At 46.3% G+C, this 22970-nt stretch overlaps 1 non-coding gene and 1 pseudogene across 1 annotated transcript in view; both read left to right on the top strand.

Moving 5' to 3' along the window:
* Positions 1–3892, top strand: part of LOC110084709 (uncharacterized) — a 36721-nt gene extending 32829 nt beyond the window's left edge. The window contains exon 2 of the transcript XR_013539093.1: positions 3773–3892. This is a non-coding gene — a transcript (uncharacterized LOC110084709). The remainder of the gene's footprint in view (positions 1–3772) is intronic.
* Positions 3893–18816: 14924 nt separating this feature from the next.
* Positions 18817–18913, top strand: LOC140702612 (U2 spliceosomal RNA; annotated as a pseudogene).
* Positions 18914–22970: the final 4057 nt, after the last annotated feature.

The raw sequence follows: 22970 nt of genomic DNA, 5'->3' as shown, positions 1-22970 counted from the left end.
CTTAGAATTTGTCTACACCACACTGTATAGCAATCAAATACCACTTTGTCTGTTACGTCTCCGTCCTCTGGAATCCCAGCTTAGTAGTTTATTGAGGCCCTTACCAATTCTCTGCTGACATTTAGGGAAGTAAACTAGGATTCATCAGCACAGAATTCTCACCAGACTACAAATCCCAGAATCCTCTAGAATTCTGGAGCTCTGACAGTTGAAGGGGCATCAAGCTGAAAGAGTGGCGTAGTGTAGATACACTCCTAGTTTCTTTACACTACATGAGTGGACGAGTCGCCCAGATAGGCGGCACACACACACACACACACACACACACACACACACACACACACACACACACACACACACACACACACACACACACACACATATACATACACATATATACATACACACACACACACACCCTCTGTTTGGAGTAAAACTCCACAAACAAGAAATGAGATTCTACCTGTATTTCCCATCTACAGGTGATTCTTTGTAGACTGGCAGTGATGTAGAGGTACATTTTCAGAGTGCTGGCACTCATCTTGACAGCCCCCAAGGCAGATTTAAAAAAAGATAGGCAACTAACTCTCTTGATCTATTTTGACAAGCCACTTGTAACTTGGAGGAGGTCTTTTGTAAAGCCATTGTATCTTAATTGACATGCAAGCCGAAATGGTAGCGATGTCCCTTTGAAGAACTGGTATATCTTGGGGGGGAGGAACACACAGAGATGTCAGCAAAGGAGGGAGAAAAAAAGTTATGCTGAAGATTGATTTTGATTGCAGATATTTGTAAACAGTGCATCATATCCTATGGATACTCTGGAACTTCAGAGAAACTGAACATCTCGGAAACCTCCCCACGATGCTTCACACTTTGCATTCCAACAGGGATAGCGTATAACAATTCATTGTGTTTGAGGGAGGTGGCAGATGAAGTCCCCTCTCTTTGCAGAGCAAAGTGTCCCCACACTTGGCCCTTGCAAACTCTGGTTCAACTGCAGTAGAGTTTGAAACCTTCTTGTTACCTGTGAAGAGCAAGAGAAGGTTTCACGACAGTGGTGAAAACATTAATGCTTTCTCCTTGGTTGGGGAAGGTGTGGCAGGGAAGGAATAAGGGGGTGTGGGGCAGGCACCTCTCTTGTTTATAAATAGCTCTGCTTCAGTTTCCTTTATAATACACCCACATTTGCATTTTATTTTCCTTCTCCCTCCCAGTCCTTTTTCCTTTCATGCCATTTTTTAAAAAATGATAAGTCTGAAAGTAATGGTTATCTTGGGTTTTACTTTGATATGTCAGTAGGGGGTCTCCTTCTTTAGTCTTATAAGCAAAGTTTAAAAAGGTTAAATAGAGTAGACAGGCATTGGTACTCTCTGAGGATCACAGAATCCTTGAATAATTGAATTGGAAGGGGACCACGCAGGCGATCGCGTCCAACCCCCTCCTCAGGGCAGGAATGAAAATCAAAGCAGATCTGGCAGAGGGTTGTCCAATTTTCTCTTGAATGCCTCCAGCGTTGGAGCGCTCACCACCTGCCGAGTTAATTGATTCCATTGTCGTACTGCTCTAACAGTGAAGAAGTTTTTCCTGATATTTAGCCTAAATCTGGCTTCCTGTCGCTTGAGCCCATCCTTGTGTGTCCTGCATTCTGGGGCCGTCCTCTGCTGAGTGGAAAATGTGGACTCTCGCAGCACTTTTGAGATCAATACTATAACCAGAGGCTTGTCTAGCTGGGGGATTATGGGATTGGTAGTCTCAAAAGTGACATCTCTAAACTCTGGCTAGCACATGCCTAGTCTCGAAAGAATATGGGAATTCTCACACACACACACCCTGCGCCGCCTTTCCCTGCAGTAGCTTTCCGGGAAACATTTTATTTTTTTTTTCCCCGGCTGAAAGTCGTTCTAAAGGGCGTGAATGGCAGAGTAGGTGCTAGAATCGTAGGCCCCGATTATGAGTAATATCGTCTCCTGAGTCATGTTGTTAGCAGGAGAGGGAGGAGGAGCGAGAAAGTGGGTCCCACTCAAGTTGGAGGATCCTGTTCAGACACTGAGAAGCATCCTTGGAGAAGTCTTTGAAAACAGAATGAGTCCTTCAGGAGCCAGCTCCAAGATGGCCAGGGGGAGAAGCCGGGTTCAGGATTCTGTGCTGAGGCAGTGACGCTGCATGAAAATATTCTCTTTTTAGGAAAAAGAAGCCAGCCTCCGTGCCTCTTGGTGTAATAAGCAGCCCATTAAAAGAAAAGAGAAATATTCCCGCCCGCCTACCTCCAAAACAAGCTCATTCTCTCTCTCTCTCTCTCTCCCACTCACTGCCATTTTCAAAAGATTTTCCCCATTTTATTTTGGAGATCAAACATCTGGCGACGGAAGGCTGTGTTCCTCCTTGACAAGCTGTAATAACCAGGAGAGTCGAGGAGATGGCTTTTCTCAAAGGTTAGGTTAGGAAAAGGGAACAGCAAATATCAAGACTTCCAGATTTACGTATAGGACGTGTCCAAACAGCCTTGGCAGTCTTTACAGGGTCGGCGGGAGAGAGTTACTGCAAGGCAGATCTTCTTGCTTAATAGTAAGCACTTACCTCCAATTCCAATACAGTTAGACTGAACTACTTCTCTGTTACCTGCGCTTTGGAGCACTTAATGATCCACCTTGCAGGGTGGTTGACAGCGACTTGGGTAGCAGGAGGCAGGAATCAACCAGTAGAGTTCCTAGCTTCTGGCTGAGTTTGTTTTTTTTTTCAGTCTAGAGCTGCTCTCAAAAGCTGGACTGATCTAACCAGCCCGAGGAGATGAAGATAAAAGGTACGAAACAGTATCTGGCCCGCTCAGGAAGACCTAGCAGGAAAACTACGAACTAATCAGCAGATGCAGGCGCTGTAATAAAGCACGAAACATGGGAAATCAGGGTCTATTTGGCTCCTCTCTTTTTCATTGTAGACATTAGGCAGAAAATAGTCAATAGGGTATTCAGTGGGACAAATTTCATGCCCCAGGCGTCCAGCTGTACTGCTATGGAGAGAAGGACCGGAGGAAGGGGGCAACCCATCATTCCCTCTAGAATCAGGGGAAGGAACCAAGAAGGCTCCCAGCAGGTGCTGAGAAACAACTCTTTTTGTGCTGTTTTACATTTTTTTTTCACAGTTAAGGTTCCTATTCCAAAGAATAAAAACAGATTTGTGAAAAATCCCCCGTCTCCCACTCTGTTTCGCTTTCGCCTTTTGCTTTCGTTTGTATAGCTCTCTTTGTAACCTCTGTTTTTCCACCCAGCGGGTGCCGTAGCATGATGTTCTTCTTCCCCTGAAAGTGGCCTTTGATGGGGAGATCCTAGCCCATCAGGGATCATGGGGGTGGTGACGATGTCATGGACCCAGGGGGCCAATCAGATTTTGCTATGCAAAGGGATGTCGGCCAATCCCGTGTCCCAGTTCTTTTCTTCTTCCCAGGGAGGCATCTCCTGGTGTTAAATGAACTTTTTTTGGAACCTTGGTAAGTGGTCCATACCCAGAGCTTAGAAAAGGTTCTTTGGAAGATGACACCTCCCGCTGGCCACACTGGCTGGGGGATTCTGGGAGGTGTATTCCAAAGCAGATACTTTCCCTCCCGCTGACCTCCTTTGGCTGTGTTGGTTAATCATCTCCCACAATGGTTCGGGCATTTTTGTGAAACTCATTGAACAATAAAAATAGTACCCCTCTCATGTCCTGTTTCTGATTGCCTGTCTCTCTCTAACCCAAGCCTTTTTTCCCCTTTTCTTTGTGTTGCTTGGCACAGGAGTTCCAGCTGTGACCAGTGGCTAAATCCCTTGGCGGCTGCAGAATGTCTGAATGTCACCCAGAGACAGCGGTCAGCACCACCACCCTGCCTGCCGATAGAGAAAGGATGAAGCTCCCGGTAAACACCCTCCATTGCCTTCGAACGCCTTTTTAGGAACAAGACGTGTGGTCCGTTTCCTCCTAGCTCAACATCAGGGGGTCCGGCGATTCAGCAGGTGGCCTGGTTCACAGGCGATTCAAAAGCATCCCTTCAAAAATTCAACAGAGCTGAACAAACCTAGGGCATCTGTGCATTTCACATCTTTATCCTTTTGGCACATGCGTCCGGGGTTTGGAAAAGTTTTTTTTCCCCCCTTGTCTGGCACCTCCCACTGCCCATGCCAGGCTTCAAGATCATGGGTAGCTGTAGTCTCGAAATGTAATTTTGTTCCGAAACCCTGCTTTCGCCCTTATCTGAAGGCAAACTGGAGTGCGCAAAAGGGTTTGGCAGCTGCTTGGTTCTGGAAAGTCCTATGTGGAGAGAGGTCTCAGACCACTTTCTCCCCACTGGGGATTTTAGGATCATTAAGGAATATTGTCCCCTGCCTTTTGCTTCCCTGCCGAAGCGAGATGGCTTCCTCTATTGCAGCTTTGAATTTCTCTTGTCAATGTTCAAATGTTGACGTTCTGTGTTGTCGAGGTTCTGATCATTGAGTGATGAGGGTATGATCTGTGTGTATGCACGCCGTTTTGGGAGGGGAGGGGGGCTTTAGGTAAAAATAGCACAGGAGCAGACCATAATATAATAACAGTCTTCCTTTGGCATGCTTTCCCCTACAGCCAGTTGCCTCCCCACATCTGGAGAGTTCTAGCCAATCTGTTCTGCAGTGATCCTTGACTCTATTTTAAACTGACGCCAGTTTAAATGAAAATGCCAGACAGAAAATATTATCTGTGATTGCAGTTCATTGGCGACAAGAGGGATTTGCCGGCCAGAGACTTTGCCCCGCGTCGGCCGTCTGTAACGAAATCAGAGCAAGAAAAGAAATTTAGCAGTTAGGGTTGGTGGTGGTTGTGGTAGCACAAATGTTCTCTGAGGAAGGCTGGTGGCCACCATTTTCGTAGCAGCTTCCGTGTCCTGAACCGGTGGCTCATTCTGGTTCTCGTAGCTCAGCCAAGTAGCTGATGGCTGTCCTTCTATATGTAGCCCTAAGAATAAGTCCCATTGGGTTTACTTCTGAGAAGACCTGCCTAGGAGTTTGTCATGAATGTATAGCAATGAATGGATTCTCATGCATCCATAAGACAAGCCTGACCCATCCTGATGCTACAGTGTTAGACCATAGATAATACTGTGAGTGAGCTAAGCACTAAAGAAGAACCGCTGGATCACTTAGAGATCTCTCCAACTGAGAGCAGGGCTTTCTCACTGATGCCCCCTGAAGGCAATAGAATAATTTCCTGTTTCTCCATCCCAACTATAATGTTGCAAGTCTTCGTTGGTTTTTAAGATGGGTTGGGAGATCTTTATATCCTGTAGGCCATTTTTGCTCATTGCTTGAACTACATTACGTGAATCAGGCTGACACGTCCTCGGTGGGTTCTGTCATCTTGCGCCAATGTTCTTGGGTGCTTTAATTTAATTTTATCTGTTCTATCTTGCTATTTTATCTGTCGTAAGACACCTTGAGCTTTTGAGGAAGTGCTTTCTTTATCTCGCATTCTCTTTCTGAAATGAAGAAGGGTTCATTACGGGTTTTGCATCGCGGTCGGTAGGTGAACCATTTTTGTGGCGTGACGCCAGGCGGTAATAAATAACAGCAATATCATGAATGATTTTTATCAGGCGTCTTTGGAATGACTGGATCAATGAGAGAGGGGCAAAATTAAAAAGGCATTAATTTTGGTTTGGAAGCCAGAGATGGGAAGTCCACCTACCGCTCAAGCCCTGTGCTGTTCCGCCTCAAAGTTACATGATAGGAAAAGAGCCAAAATGTGCTGAGGACTTCAAAAGAGTTTAACAGAAAGACCGCTAAGATGGGCAGTTTTGACCTTCCCTTTTTTTAAAACTTTAACTCCTGCATTGTCATTGGATCTGCTGATCGGTTTTTGTGGGTGTTTTTAATGAGGTGACCAGATTCTAGGCTTTGATCCTGGGATTCAGATTTTGGAGTTCATGGTGGCAAAAATCTTGAAAAACCTTTAACCAAGGACACCGCTAAAGGCTCGTTCCAACAGGCTCCCTTTTAGCATCCACTGAAAGGGATGGATGGAGGGGGCCAGGCGCAGCTACATTGGGAACCCATTCCATAGGGATGGCGCCATAACCAAGAAGGCTCAATTCCTTGTGGATGTCACCTGGAATCCCAGGTGGCGTCGGTGGTCCGAACCGCCTTCTACCATCTTAGGTGGGTAGCCCAGCTGCGGCCCTATCTTGATGTTGGGGCGCTCACCACTTTGGTGCATGCACTCGTAATCTCAAGATTTGACCACTGTAACACGCTCTACGTGGGGCTGCCTTTGAGGCTGCTGCAGAAACTTCCGGTGGTGCAGAATGCGGCGGCCAGACTCCTCAGTGGGGTGAAAAAATTCCAACACATTTCACCCACTCTGGCCGCATTGCATTGGCTGCCCATCTGATTCTGCATCGACTTCAAAGTGTTGATGCTTACGTACAAAGCCCTAAACGGTTTAGGGCCTCGATACTTGGCGGAACGCCTTCTACCACCAAGAGCTACCCGTGTCACTCGCGCGAGCCAGGAGGTGAGGCTGAGGAGCCTAACGCCGAGGGAGGCCCGGAAGGAAAAGACAAGAAATCGGGCCTTCTCGGCGGTGGCTCCTCGCCTCTGGAAAAATCTACCTCCTGATATTTGCGCGGCCCCCTTGCTGGGTATTTTCAAAAAGCAATTAAAAACATTGATGTTTCGGCAGGCCTTCCCTCCTAGCTAATTCCTGATCCCCTCCTCTTTTCTTTCCTAATGTTTAACCTAATTGTCGAAAGTTTTCTTTTATGTAATTCTGTTGTTTTTATTGTTGCATCCCTTCTTGTAAGCCGCCTAGAGTGGTCTATCGACTAGATAGGCGGGATATAAATAAAATAAATAAAAATAAATAAATAAATAAATAAATTGTGGCCTCTCTTGGAGTGAAAACCCATAGGAGCATAGCCTGTGTGGATCAGGTGGCATGGGCTGACGTGGCTGGATAAGCAGTAAGATCCCAAACCATGGAGGGCTTCATAGGCAAGAACCAAACCTTGAACCTACCATTTTCCCCATGTATAAGATGCCCCATGTATAAGACGCCTCCTCCCCCACTTTTCTAATCCAAAATTAAGAAATCTAAGTGGGGCTTAGCAAGTGTAGGGGGAAAGGGATCAAAGCACTGCAGGATTGCTTTGATCCCTGCTTTCCCCTCCACTTGTCTTTGTTCTCTCCTCAGCTTACTTCCGTGTATAAGACGGCCCTCAATTTTTAGTCTAAAGATTTTAGACAAAAGTATAGTCTTATATATGGGAAAATACAGCAACTCGGAACGGCACAGGCAACCAGTGTAGGTGAGCCAGGAGCGGGGAGATGTGGTTGAACATTTTCATACTCAGCACCAGCCTGGTGGACGCATTCCACACCCCTGCACCTTTTCATGGACCCACCAGGGCACACGTTGAATGTGGGAAGCTGACTTGTAATGAAAAGAGTCTTGTGACGCCTTCAGGACTACGGTGTTTTGTGACTTCCAGTCGTCGTCTATAAAAAGCAGTCAGGGGTCCACCCGAGTCTGGGCCAGATTCAATTTTTTTCTTTCTAAGGAGCCCACGGGTTGGTTCATTTCGTTTGATGCAATGGACCGACACAGCTGCCTTGTGGCAATTTTTTTGTTTTTATAGAGAAATAGGGAGTCCCTTGGCTACTCTCTGATTTTGGACCCAAATTGAATATAGGTTCATGAGCAGGACAGAAACTTCCTAAAAACTTCAGGTTGTAATTCTTTAATGATCTTATAAATTACACGGTGAAATGGCTAATAAAGCAAACCGCCATCCTGTTCTATATTATTCCCAGATTTCGGTTTACTTAAGAATGAAAGGGCTGTTCAAAGACCTGCTTTCTCGCTGGGGAGCACTTTGGGACAGATCACGCTTCTAAATTGGATTAATGTTCCGATCGGCTGTATTATCATAAATTCTCTTTGCTGGTTTTGCTAATTGCTGGAGATATTTGTCTTTCAACGAGCCTTTGTGCACGCGGGCCTTTCCTTGTTAATCTAGTGGCGAAGTCAGAAAGCTGGGAGTTGTGTTGTTGCCTTGGCAACGGGCTGTGATGTCATCGACGAGGGATTACTACTTCGCTCAGAGGATCAAAACCCAGTTGATGGGTATGTGAGGCTAAATCACTTATGGCCACTCCGTGATCTTTAAATAAAGAGACACAGCTCAGGAGAAATGCTGCCCCTTTCTTCAAAGGGAATATTTTTAGTGTATTCCTTGCACAGCAAAAATGGCTGCAACTTATGCTGAAAATAGGTTTGCTGGTCTTCAAATATTCTTGCCACCAAATGGTCAGTTCCTATTTTCCCCCTCTGGGATTTGACATCAGAGCAGAATCAATGTGTGCGGTTGGATTGTTGACCCGTAATGGCATTTGGGAACATTTGGCAGTTGCCCTGTAAAAATATTTGACTCTACTTCCTAGCTGGCTCTGGAAGGAGGACAAATATTTAGAATTCTTCTGTTTGTTTCCTGATACAAGCTGTGGCTTTCAGGCGGGGAGAAATTTATTCTAAAAATAATCAGATCTTGCAAACGTGTTTTCTCCTCCTAACCCCCCCCCTTCCAGTTCTGCTCAACATCGTGCCTGCTGTTACTTCAGTTCCTTTTTTTGTTGTTTTTTTGTTTGCTGATTCTATTATTAGGATACCAAAGAATGTAATCGAATATTTTATCCCTATCCTGTCAGCTGCTTTCCTCTTTCCTCTAGTGCAGGGAAAGAAATTCCAAATGTTGCTGAGGAGCACACCCCAAAGAAGCACATTTTGGTGACTCTAATTTTACATGGGTTGGTGAATCCGCTCCGGGTTTGAGCTGAACTTTACTGAAGACCTTTGTCAGACCATGCACTGAAGTTTCCTCTCCGGCCATTGGAAACCCTTGGCCTCAGCTGTTTAAGATTTTGCCAAGATTTCATGGGTAGAGAGGAGGATGAATCATTGGTTCGGTGATTTGTGCCGGTTCGCTTTTCATTCAAATAGGTGTTCCGTGCTTCTCAGCCTCGCCTCCTCCAGCAGCTTGCCCATTCAGAGACAGCGGCCCAGCTTCCCTGCCCCGCCTCCTCTGGGCACTGCCTCTGAGTGGGTGCCTGCTGGAAGAGGCGGGGCTGGGAAGTGCCAATCATCTGTTCAGATAAAAAAACAACGAACCAGCGTGAACCACCAAACCAGTGATTTGTGCCCATCTCTACCCATGGCTGTCCATGTTTGCCCATCAGGTGTTTTTCATATTATCTCCCAGAAGCCGTAGCTCATGTTTCAGTTGGTTGAGACTCTTGGGGGTTGAATTCCAAAAAAAAAAAAAAAAAAACCATCTGGGAAGCCAAAGGTTTGTTTGCTTTTTAAATTACATTTCTCTGCCACACCTAGTGGGATAGTGTGGTATATACTGGGAGTATGCCGCCTAGAATGGTCGTATAGATCAGATGGGCAGGGTATAAATAAATAAATAAATAAATAAATAAATAAATAAATAAATAAATAAATAAATAAATAAATAAATAAATAAATAAATAAATGCACGCATGCACGCATGCACGCATGCACGCATGCACACACACACACACACACACACACACACACACACACACACACACACACACACACACACACACACACACACACATACATACATACATACATACATACATACATACATACATACATACATACATACATACATACATACATACATACATACATACATACTCTGGGTGGTTCCCGGCCCACTAAAAGAAAATTTTATTTAAAAAAAAGACAACACTCCTAAAAGCTCAAGATGGAGGCAATGGACCGGATACAGACTTCAAAGTACAATGTCAGTAAATGAGATTATATTACCAACAGTTACGTATATAGGGGGGAAACTTCTGAAATGCCTCCCAGGAAAGCAATGTTGACTGTGCTTTCTGAATACTTGGAGGGAAGTTTAGTGATAACTGATCTCCACCAGGGCAAGGAAGCTTTTAGCTCGTGACAAACCCTTTGGCAGTCACATACTAGCAGTCTGTGAATCAGAAATGTCCCTGCGATTGCCTAGTATGATTGGTTATAAGCACACACAAGCACATGGGCGCACAAACCCCTTGCCAAGCAAATTGTCTCAAACATGAGGTCTAGAAACCTGACCTATGTCGGAGATGAAGACTAAATTCTTTGCAGAATCAATGGCTCGATACAGCCGTTTTGTGCACGACCCTCGCTGGACCTGTTTCAGAAAATGTGACCCCATCAGTGGTCATTACCATCAATGGAAGAGGAAACACGCTCCCCTGACTGCTGTGTTGCCTTAAAAATATCCTTCAGAGAGATCATGGCAGGATCTAACTGTTCCTAGTCAGCTTGAAAATACCACGAAGGTACAACTTGATTTTGCACTTCAAAACAAATCAAGAGTGATGGGACACCATCGAGTGACCAAGTCACACAAATTAAGCGAGGCGTCCTGAAAGGCCGGAATCTCAAACAGGGGAGAAGGTGACAAAATGGATATTTGTGCAGCTCCTTCAGCCGGCAACCGAAAGAGAGAGAGAGAAAGAAGCAAGTGTTAGGTGATCGGTCTGCTTTATTTTATAATCTGGAGATGGAAGTTAAAATATGGGATTTCAAATGTCGGCAGAAACGGAGGCAGACGGGCGGCAACACCGTGTTGTGCTCTTTGCTTCTCGACAGTTGTAATTTCTCGGGTGGCTTCAGCAGAAAGGAAAGCTTTTCAAAAACACAATCAGAGAGGCAGAGATTCGCCTACCATCTTTTTTTGGGGGGGGGAGGGGAACCGGAGCTAATGGAACAAGACTTTTAAAAACAGAGAGAGAGAGAGAGAGAGAGAGAGAGAGAGAGGGAAAGAAAAAGAAAAAAAAGAGTCATTCTTACAACATCTTGACTAAACCTTTCAATATTTAATGTTCCTGCAGAGAACACAAAGCCGGTGGCTTAAAAGTTTGTTGCATCTCCTGCGGCTGGCGATGCCCTTTTGTTAATGAGAAACAGGAGCCTCCCCCAGCGTATACATGGGATGGAAATTAGGCAAATGATATTTGAGTTACATGCCGGTAAACAAGGTCCATGGGCATGGTGAGTCAGCGGCGAGGAGAGGGAGGCCGAAAGGGAATCCCCCTGTAGCAAAATTCTTTCCCAAAACTCGGCCAAGAAATGTCCTCCTTGCATGCCATTGTCTGGCTTGTTGTCTGGATTGAATCCGGAGCAACCTAGTGCATCTGGTGGTACCCCATAATTTCACCCTCTTCTAGGGACAGAAAGAATCTCTCTGTTCCTTATTCTCTGACTGTACACCCGAAACCGGAAGACCCATAAGTGTTCAGGTCCTAAATGAGAAAGGGGGTCTTGACCACCTGCCTCTGTGCGCATGTGCAGAGGAAGTCCTAAAATTCCATACAAGATTCCTGCCGTTCAGTCAGCAACGAACCAGGGTTAGTTATCTGTGTGATTTATCTGCATTTCATTTCTCCTTCCAATTTCTGCAAGGCTGAACAGGTCCCTGCTTGCTTGAGTCATTTCCCTCCCGTTCTTGGTGCATTCAAAGTAGTCTGGCATCGGAAAGCCCATGAAATGCATATCGGAAAGGATGAGGTTTGGTTAAACAAAACATCTGGCTTTTTTAATGCATACTTTCTACAGGGAGGCTTGGAAGCCCCATCTCTTGTCAGCATCAAGGTCATATTTTCAGGCGGCTGCAAGCCAGGGAGAGATCAGGAACGGAGAATGCTCTTATAGTGCAAGGAGGCTGAAGGTTGCTGGACTGGGAACGGCTGTTGTGGGAGAAATCTGAACTCAGATCATAATAAGCTCAGGAGATTTGTAAGTTCTCACTTATGACCACACTATTCTGAACGCACACATCTTGCCTAATCTCAGAAGCTAAGCAGGACTGGGCCAGGTTAGTATTCGGATGGGCGACCTCCAGGGATCTCCTGGTTAGGATTAGGAAAAATCTTGTCTTACATCCTGGAGAGATGTTGCTGCCAGCCAGAGACAAGGATCTGTATTTGTTCAGCACTGTTTGTGGAACTTTGCATTTCATTCCTGTTACATACAGCACTGATGTTACCTGTCTGTCATGGGTTTGGAGGGAAAGTTCCATCCTATGGGGAGTGGAAGGCGGGACATCAGGAGGAGGGGCTGTACTGTATAAATATGTGATGCCTGTGTGGTGAGAACACACACACTGGATGAGATGCTGAGAGACACTGGGTTGTGACGAAGCAGCAGCTGGGAAGAAGAAGCTGTTGTGGGAGTCTGTGTGTCAGACAGGGTACTACTGTGTGTCAGAGTACCAACCTGATAGGTTCAGGTGTCTGTTGGTTAGCCAGAACTGATAGGTTCAGGGTCTGTGCTTTAAGTTAAGGTTCTAGGTGAACCAAACTGTGTGTGTGTATGAGTGAAACTAAGCCACGTTACGTTATCTGATTCACCTGATTGTTTATTTTGCCTGCGTGTGTATTTAAATAAACCTTATTCTTTTTATTGTTTAAAAATCCATCCCTGGTCTGTGTGACTTCTTAAAGGGAATGGTTGGTGGCAGCTTAGTGTAACTGTGTGACATATCCCAGTAGGTCTGGGGTTTGTCACATTGATTGGTGTCCAGCGTGTGGGATACGACTGGTCCAGTTGTCCAGCGGTCCAGCAAAGCCTTGGCAAGTGTGCCCAGAGCAAGGGGGGTCTAGTCAGGGACAGTCTGAGGCGCGTAGGTAATCTTCTAGGTGTACCTCACGGGGAGGTGCACTAGTAGAAGAACGTGCCAACTGGGGAGACTTAGATTAAGGTGCTCTGAGGCAGCCTAGTTTTGGCGGGAAAAAGCTGAGGCAAAACTGCGTAGTAACAGTGAGCTAGCTTGCCAGCTGAGAGGCCCAGCAGAGGGGGGTAGGCTCTGACTCGATACTGTTACAAGTTTAGTGCTGAAGAACAGCAGCAGTCTCTAGGGAGAGCTGGTTCTGAGGCAAGAAGGAAAAAAGTGGTCGTTTTATTTTGAGGCTTGACTTTTTAAAGCAGCCTGTTCTGAGGGGGGATTATGCCCTTGACTCGAAGCCAGATGGCCGAAATGAGTGAAGTGAAAGACCCCCAGATTGACCAAGGTTCTGAGGATGAATTTGGCTCAGTGCAAGGTGACAGCACAGGAGAGCAGAACCCAGAACTCAGAAAGATACTCCTAGCCCAACAGCATGAACTGAGGGTGAGAGAATGGAGAGGGAGGAAAGATTGGAGAGAGAGAGAATGGCGTTTGAATTAAAAAAACTGGAACTGATGAACCAGAATAATAATAATAATAGGGATTCTGAGGGAGGCCAATTGTCTAAGGCTGACCTGAAGAAATTCCCTGTGTACCACAAGGGAGATTGTCCTGAGGTGTTCTTTTCCTTAGTGGAAAGAGCGTTTGTGGACTTCTCAGTGAGGGAAACTGAGAAGATGACTATCATGCGATCTTTAATCAGTGGTAGCCTGGCTGAGGTTTATGCCGAGATGCCTGAGGAACTGATGAGAGATTTTGCAGAGTTTAAAAAACTGGTGTTTGCCAGACATGGGATAAATGCAGAGCAGCTGAGACAAAGATTCAGGTCCCTCACCAAGAAGCCAGAGCAGACTTTTACCCAAGTGGGGGCCCAATTGGTGAGGCTGCTTGAGAAATGGCTATCGCAGGAGGGGACAGAGACCTATGAGCAGCTTAAAGATTTGATAGCACTGGAACAGTTCTATTCAGTCCTGCATGGGGAATTGAAATTCCAGGTGAGGGAAAGGAAACCGAAATCTGTGGCAGAAGCCGCAGAGGTCGCAGATTTTATTTCCCAAATAAGAAAGCCCTTGGGTGAGGGGAAGTCTGTAGGTAAACCCAAAGAAACCTACAGCAAGTACTCTCAGGGACCAGGGAAAAACCAGCAAGGGGGAGGGGCCCATGGTGAAGGGAAGCCCTCAGACATGAAACAAAGACCTCAGATTTTGGAGGGAAAACCAAAACAAGATGAGAGAGAATCAAAATACACCAGAAAATGTTATTTCTGTCAGGGAAAGGGTCATCTAATCTCAGAGTGTGAGAAATTGAAGCAGCTAAAAGGAATGGTGCCTCAGGAGGCTAGTGGGACCAAGCCAAAAGCTGTGTTCTGTGTCCAGAAAGAGCAAGGCTCAGTGTCACAGAGGGAGCCTGTTGCTATGGCTACTCAGTCTGGAACAGCTACTTCTGCTGATCAGGCTGAGGAAAGTGGTCCTCTTATAGAGGTAAAGCGCTGCTTGCTGGTGAAAACAGATTCTCCGTTGTTTGAGACAGCAGGGGTGGACGTAGGAATACTTGACCGTCAGTATAGGGGGCTGCGGGACACTTGTTCCCAGGTAACCCTGTGCCATCCAGATATTATTCCTAGGGAGTTTATAATCCCAAATGAGAGCATGAAGGTGGCAGGGATTGAGGGGCAGGTAATCTCTCTGCCAGTAGCAGAGGTACCTGTCAACTTTCAAGGCTGGAGGGGAGATTGGCGGCTAGCGATTTTATCGACTCTGCCAGCAGCCGTGCTCGTGGGAAATGACCTGGCTGAACATGTGAAACGGGTGCTAGTGATTACACGCTCACAAGCCACCACGGGGACAGTTCAGGGGGGTAATGATGAGCCAGAGACGGAAGCAGAGGGGAGTTCAGAAGCTGTGGTGGAAACCTTAACCACAGACAGCAGATTTGGACAGGAGCAAAAGGCAGACGCCACTCTCCAAAAGTGTTTTGAACAGGTGACTGACGCCCAGCTAACACCTGAAACCCCAGTGAGATTTCTGGAGAAAAAGGGGATTTTATATAGAGAAACCCTGAGGAATATCTCAAAAGGGGGAGATGGGATCACAAGTCAGCTGATGGTACCTGAAAAGTATCGCCCCATGATCTTACAAAGGGGTCACTCTGACATGTCTGCTGCACACTTAGGGGTGAAAGGGCCCCTTGATTTGATCAAACAAAATTGGGAGCAGATCACCCAGGATGACCCACAAGACGTTGTGACATACATAGACACCCTGATGAATGACCTAAAGAGAAATCTAGAGCTGGCAGCAGAAAACCTGCAAGCTCAGAAGGTCAGACAGAAAACATGGTATGACCACAAAGCTAGAGAGAGGCACTTTGACCCAGGGGAGGAAGTGCTTTGGCTTAGGCCCTGCAGAGAAAATAAACTGCAGCTCAAATGGGCAGGACCATATAGGGTCATTTCCAAGATGTCAGACCTGAACTACCTAATAGAGCAGGAGGAGAACCAAGCAAGGAGGGTGGTTCATGTGAATGCCCTAAAACCCTACTACAGAGGGGAACAGAGGGTTTTATTCGCGATAAAAGCAGCTGAGAGTGAGGAAGCTGAATTACCCTTCTGGGAGGGTAGAGGGGAAGTAAAATACAACCCAGAGGAGGTAAAGATCAGTCCTGCACTCACCCAAGACCAGCAGCAAGAACTAAAAATGCTGCTTAGGAAATATCAACAGGTGTTTTCCAACAAGCCGGGGATAGTGAAGGGAGTGATGCATCGGATCCACACAGGGGATGCACCCCCGCAGGCAGTATCCCCATACCGAGTAACGGGACCCTATAGGGACAAGGTGCGGAAGGAGCTGGACGAGATGCTGAGGGAGAACATAATCGTCCCCTCTTCTAGTCCTTGGTCCTCTCCGATAGTCCTTGTGGACAAGCCTGATGGGAGCATTAGGTTTTGTGTCGATTACAGGAAATTAAACCGTGTAACCACTCCTGATGCCTACCCAATGCCCAGGCTAGACAACCTGATTGAAACCATAGGGGGTTGTCGGTTCATCTCATCATTGGACCTGGTAAAGGGATATTGGCAATTAAGAATTGATCCCAGGGATCAAGAAAAAACTGCCTTTTGCAGCCCTTTTGGTCTCTATGAGTTTCGAGTCCTGAGCTTTGGTCTCAGAAATGCACCAGCCACATTCCAAAGGCTGATGGACCAGACCTTGGCAGGGCTCAGTGACTTTACAGTGGCCTACATTGACGACATAGGGATCTTCAGTAATACCTGGGAAGATCACCTGATACACCTGGAGTTAGTGCTGCAGAGGTTAAGTGCAGCAGGGCTAACAGTAAAGGCCAGCAAGTGTCAGCTGGGCAGCCCAGAAATAAAATGCTTGGGTCACATGGTAGGGGGAGGAATGATAAAACCCCTGGAGGCCAAAGTGGAGGCTGTTCGTGATTGGCCTAGACCCAACACCAAGAAAAAGGTCAAATCATTTCTTGGGTTGGTGGGCTACTACAGAAAGTTCATCCCGAGGTTTAGCGAGATTGCGGCTCCGCTGACCGATCTGACGAGGAAGAAGGCTGATGACCGCATCCCGTGGACCGGCGACTGTGAGGCGGCGTTCCAGAGGTTGAAGGAGGCGTTAATCAACTATCCAGTCCTGCGTGCTCCAGACTTCGACCGGGAGTTCATCATCTACACCGATGCGTCTAACAGCGGGGTAGGAGCAGTTCGGTGCCAGGAGGATGAGAATGGTGACCAGCATCCAGTGTCCTACCTGAGTAGGAAACTTCAAAAAGGTGAGAGACATTTGGCAACCGTGGAGAAGGAGTGTTTGGCCATAGTCTACGCGTTCCAGAAGGCCAAGCCTTACATCTGGGGAAGACATTTTGTTCTGTGTACTGACCATTCACCATTGCAATGGTTAAAGACAATGAAAACCCACAATAGCAAACTTATGAGGTGGGCTTTAAACCTACAGGACTATGACTTTGAAGTGAAGGTGGTCAGAGGGTCAGTGAACTGTGTTGCTGACGCCTTATCAAGAAGACCTGAAGATTGAAGACGGCGAAAGAACATGGACTATGTGTATATAATGATGAAAAAGTTAAATGTACCTGTTTTGAATTTGGTTTGTATGAATAAAGGTAAATTGATGTATTGTATATGGTAAATGTTTAAATGCTTAATTGCTATGGTTAACTTAGAATGTAAGTAAGTATTATATGGTATGTATAACTGTTGTTGTATGTTTTATTCAGGTTGTTTTTTGGTGAAAAGCACCTTAGCTTTCCCCCTACAAAACAACTTATAAAGAGGGGAGGTGTTACATACAGCACTGATGTTACCTGTCTGTCATGGGTTTGGAGGGAAAGTTCCATCCTATGGGGAGTGGAAGGCGGGACATCAGGAGGAGGGGCTGTACTGTATAAATATGTGATGCCTGTGTGGTGAGAACACACACACTGGATGAGATGCTGAGAGACACTGGGTTGTGACGAAGCAGCAGCTGGGAAGAAGAAGCTGTTGTGGGAGTCTGTGTGTCAGACAGGGTACTACTGTGTGTCAGAGTACCAACCTGATAGGTTCAGGTGTCTGTTGGTTAGCCAGAACTGATAGGTTCAGGGTCTGTGCTTTAAGTTAAGGTTCTAGGTGAACCAAACTGTGTGTGTGTATGAGTGAAACTAAGCCACGTTACGTTATCTGATTCACCTGATTGTTTATTTTGCCTGCGTGTGTATTTAAATAAACCTTATTCTTTTTATTGTTTAAAAATCCATCCCTGGTCTGTGTGACTTCTTAAAGGGAATGGTTGGTGGCAGCTTAGTGTAACTGTGTGACATATCCCAGTAGGTCTGGGGTTTGTCACAATTCCCATTCCATTATACCTGGCAAGTGGGATTTTGTTTGGTTTAAAGAGAGGTGAAATATTTAAGATCCTTGCAAACAGAGAGTGAGCGAGCAAGCATGTATTCAATAAAATGTATATGCATAGACACAGAAAGAATATATCTATGGGTGTGTTTGTGTGTCTGTATACTTACACACATACATATAGCTTGTGTGCATATATATCTCACATACAGTATATATATAAATATATATATACATATGTACATATAAGAGTGACCAGGAGGCAAGCTTAGGAAAACTCACAGCACCACTCCAGAGGCAGAGAGAGAGGATGAGCAGACTCCAGAGTGATTAAACAGGATTGGGCAAAATCCTTCCAAAGTAGGCTTAAGAAGTAAGTACCAACAATGACACACTGAGGGTCATTCTTGTTTGGAGCACCTCGGGCCTCCTGGCCCAATCTTTCTTTTCCATGCAGGCTGCTTTCAAGTTGAAAGGGATTGGTGACATTCCTGCAGGGAGAAAGGTAACGCTCCGCTCCGCTCCGCAGCATGAAAGGCACTCTTGCAGGTTTCTTTGGTTTGGAAAAGCTGCCTGCGAGGGGGCAGCGACCGGCGTGGGTGGGAAGGTTGGGCTCCAGATGGGCTTTGTATTCTGATTATTCTTGGGGACTTGCTGACAGAAGGCAAAGCATGATTAGCCTTTTGAAAACAAATTTAAATGAACCACGGTAAATGTTTGAGTTGAAATCTCACCCGAGCAAAAGATGTGGGTGGTTCTGCAAAAGTGCCAGAACAACAGAATTATATAGTACACAAACATTTAAAAAAAAAAAAAGACAGAAAAGGGTAAAAAAAAAAAACGTCTGAGAAGTAAAGGGAGAGATATTTGACACTTATCTGAATGTGTGGCTCCCACGTATTCCATAACTCACAGGAGTTCAATAAGGTTCCTGCCTGACCTGAGCCTTAGAAGTTACTTTGGTGGACCTCTAAAACTCAAATACTATGAAATGACAATATTTGGAGACAATTCCACAGCTTTTGCCAGCCCAGATTTAAATAAACGTTCAGTTGCTAAACCTCTCACAGTAATAAATAGACATCAAATTTAAACTTGGCGTGTGAAGAATCCATGGTAATTTTCTTGTTCTCATGCGTTCATGCTGTCTTGCTGTGACAAGACGCCTCGACCAAGATTTGTTAAGACTATCGCTTCTCGGCCTTTTGGCTAAGATCAAGGGTAGTATCTGTTAAGACATCCAAAAGGCTCCTTATCTCCAGCCAAGACTTAAGGGTCAACTTCTTCCAGTTGCTGCACAAGGGAGGAAGACGTGGTTTCACTTAACTGGGGCTTCTTTTTTGGGTAAGGCTTATGTGACGAGCATCTTGAAAAACCATACTGGGGCTTATTTTCAGGGAAACAGGGTAAACAACATGAAATGCACACGACTCCCTGTGCCAGACCTCTCTAGGGTGGCAGACTGTCTGGCACCACCAACTCGGTCCCTTTGATCCTCTGACAAAACCCGCCAGCTGAGGAGCGCAACGAGATCCCTTTCATCCTCCTCTCTGTAAGCCACAGGCAGAAGCCATCCCAAGATTCTCCCCCCCCCCCCGATCTGTCACCCCTGTTCATTGCAAAGGGTTCTTGTCATGGTGGGTGTGCGCCATGCAGCTGAGCATGGCCGTGGCATGCCACTGCTCCAAATCCGGCGATCCTGGCAGAGCTTTCCTACGTTACAATGAGAGTCATGGTGGGGGCTGCATCGATGGTAGGGAAATGCTTGCAAATCATTAAAGCTTGGGTGAAGTTGGGTGTCCAACTTCACAAAGTCCTCCACTCTCTTTAAAGTGGGTTTTGAAAGAGATGAAATGACTTTTAATCATCAGCAAGCACTTCAGCTTGTTAGCATTGTTGCTTTTGGGGAGAATCTGTCGCAAGCTTTGAATTTCTGGTAAAATCCCTCTTTGTTACGCTGCAGAGACTCATAGAAGAGAATAGCTTCAAGTTCACCAGATAGTCCACCCCTTTCTCATTAACTGGCAATTAATATCTCGATAGCTCACACTGAGGTATTTGGAGGAGGAAGAATAAAAATGTTCCATTACTTACAGTTGTGAACAGGTCAACAGCAGACTAACAAACTGCTTCCAACAGGCTAAAGAGAGGGAAGAAGGTGGTCGAGAGGGTGGTGGCAGATCAGCTCCAGGCGCTCTTGGATGAAACCAATGCTCTGGACCCATTCCAGTTGGGCTTCAGGCCGTACTATGGTACAGAAATGGCACTGGTCGCACTGATGGATGACCTGTTGAGGGAGGCCGATGGGGGCAATATGTCCTTGTTGGTCCTCCTTGACATCTCAGCGGCCTTTGATACCATTGACCACGGTATCCTCCTGGGGAGGCTCTCTGAGTTAGGAATAGGTGGCCTAGCATTTGCTTGGTTCCGTTCCTTCTTGGAGGACCGGCCCCAGAGAGTACAGCTTGGAGAGAGGGTCTCGGCCCCGTGGAGCCTCAATTGTGGGGTCCCACAGGGGTCAATCATCTCCCCAATGCTGTTTAACATCTACATGAGGCCGCTGGGGGGGGATCATCAGGGGGTGTGGAGCCTCGTGTCACCAGTACGCTGACGACATACAGCTCTACATTTCCTTTTCATCTACCTCAGTGGATGCCGTTCCGTCCCTTCAGCACTGCCTGGAGACTGTACTGGAATGGATGCAGTCGAATGGGTTGAGGCTGAACCTGGACAAGACGGAGGTCTTGAGGGTGGGTGGCCCTCCCGTCAGTGGCATAGGTGACTCCCTTTCTTTTGGAGGGACGACCCTTGCCACAAAGAGGGAGGTCCGCAGCTTGGGGATACATCTGGACCCGGCGCTTACCATGGAAACCCAGGTGGCGTCTGTGCTCCGCTCCGCCTATTTTCATCTATGGCGGATTGCCCAGCTGCGACCATATCTTGATCGGGGGGCCCTCACTACTCTAGTCCATGCGTTCGTAATCTCAAGATTAGACCATTGTAATGCACTCTACGTGGGGCTGCCTTTGAGGCTGACGCGGAAACTTCAGATGGTCCAGAATGCGGCAGCCAGGCTACTTAGTGGGGTGAGAAAACACCAACATATCTCCCCCACCCTGGCTGCTTTGCACTGGTTGCCCATCCGTTTCCGCATCAACTTCAAAGTGCTAATGATCACTTATAAAGCCCTAAACGGTTTGGGACCTCAATATTTGGCAGACCGTCTTCTCCCACCCAGATCTACCCGAATCATCCGATATAGCCAGCAGGGATGGCTGAGGGGTCTGACGCCGAGAGAGGCCCGGAAGGAAAGAACAAGAAACCAGGCCTTCTCGCCGGTGGCCCCTCGGCTGTGGAACACCCTACCAACAGAAATTCAGCTGGCACCCTCGCTTGGTGTTTTAAAAAAACAGTTAAAACTTGGCTATTTAAGCAGGCCTTCCCTCCAGTCAGCTAAGTTTTTTCTTTTTTCTTTTTTCTCGTCTTATCCCATTTTGCTAACTTTTTCTTAATCTAATTGTATTAAGTAATATACTAATTGTATTTTAAGATTATTTATATTTTATATTGTCTTATTTTATGCTGTAAGCCGCCCCGAGTAGACATGGTCTAGAGGGGCAGTGTATAAATTTAAGAAAGAAAGAAAGAAAGAAAGAAAGAAAGAAAGAAAGAAAGAAAGAAAGAAAGAAAGAAAGAAAGAAAGAAAGAAAGAAAGAAAATGAACACTCAGCAGAAAGGCGGGGCTATTTCTTCATTCAGAGATATGAAGGAATGATTGGTTAGTGATGGATAGATTGACAGCCAGCCCAGCCCAGAAAAGTCCCTCCCACTCAAACCACAGGCAGCATGTGAGGTTGTAAAGACTCCAGTAGAATTGCTGACATGCTTGCTTGCGTGTGTTCTTGCAGAGTTGGTGTACACACATTAATACATGGTTGCTTGGTACAGGATGAGAAGGTCTGAGAACGGGCAGGGATAGGACATCTCCTTGACCCAGCTTCTTCCTGCCACACAAGCCACGGCAGTGGTGATGGGGTTGTGGCTGCCTTCATGGCACAGCCCTTGAAGAAATGGGGTGGAAATCTGCAAAGCAGTAAAGACCAGAGCATCAAAAAATTTACTTTGAGCGATTACAATACACAGAAGTATCCTATAGCCAAGAAGCAAAGTAAATTTAAACGAAAAGTCATTTTTCTAAGTTGTATGCCAGACCGATAGTGTGATGGCCTTGATGGAAAATATGGTGGACTTCCGCTGGAAGCTTTCTTAGCCCAGTCTTGGTTCCTCCCGACCTGTATTGTCAGCTCTGAGAAAAAATGATCTCCCAGGTCTCAAACTGAGAACGTTCCCTTCTTCAAAAAGCTGGATCACGACTATGGTGGTGTTCTGCTGATGTTCTAAGCCGGGGATGATATTTTGGACAGCAGGAACACCCGCCTCATGATCTTTCTCCCTAGTCCCACCAATTTTAATTTTGAATTGTGATTGTGTTGCCACAACCTATCTCCTTGATTTGTTAGTGTCATCTATTGGCCAACCTAAAGGGCTTGGGGCATTTGGCATGGGGATTTGAAGAGGTAACCCCAGATGATTCCTAGCTCGCTGCCACTGGAGGGTGTTCCATTAAGGTAGATGGGCCCCCGACCCACCTCCCAGCCAGCCTGCACCGCCTTAGACAAGGATAGAGTCCGGGATTTCCTGAACAACCCTCCTAGTCCTGAATACCTGCCCTTGCACTCTGTGGGAGAGAGGGTGGATGCATGAGTACCCACCCTCGCCTTTGATTTTGTCCGTCACTGTTAGCTGCTCTGCTTTCTGCCCAGCTGACCACCGTGGGAACCAGCCGCCATTGCTTGGTGGGCTGTGGTTGTTGCAAGGCCGATCTGAAGGTTGCAGAAAAGAGGGGAAGGAGAGCTCGCCAGCCGACACATAGAAGAGCTGAGTTGTCCAGACTGATCTCCTCCCATTTGGAAATGCCATTTTGTGAGGAGACACCATGATGTGATTTCCATTGAGTAGAACAGATGCCATTCCAGTGGGGGGATAGATATTTGTCACTGAGAATCCACAGGAGAGGTTTCTGAGCTGAGCTGTAATCGTTTCTGTGGAAGTGTTAAGGGCTTCCATGTCAGACCACATCTGAGCATAAAACTATCGTGTACTGTAAGCCTTCGGCTAGGTTTATTGCTGCTAAATGCATGGTGTAAAAACACGTTCGTCCCTTTTGTTTGCTGACGCACGGCCATTCCTCTCTCCAAATCCATGCTGTGGTAGTATCTTTATTCAGTCCACCAAACAGGTGCGTATTCAGTAAGGATTTGAACCCATGTCTCCTGAATCCTA

The sequence above is a fragment of the Pogona vitticeps genome, chromosome 13 (genome assembly GCF_051106095.1).
Source record: "Pogona vitticeps strain Pit_001003342236 chromosome 13, PviZW2.1, whole genome shotgun sequence".
In the NCBI taxonomy this organism is placed as follows: domain Eukaryota; kingdom Metazoa; phylum Chordata; class Lepidosauria; order Squamata; family Agamidae; genus Pogona; species Pogona vitticeps.
The sequence above is the reverse complement of the archived record's forward strand: the minus strand, read 5'-3'. Positions and strand labels throughout refer to the sequence as shown.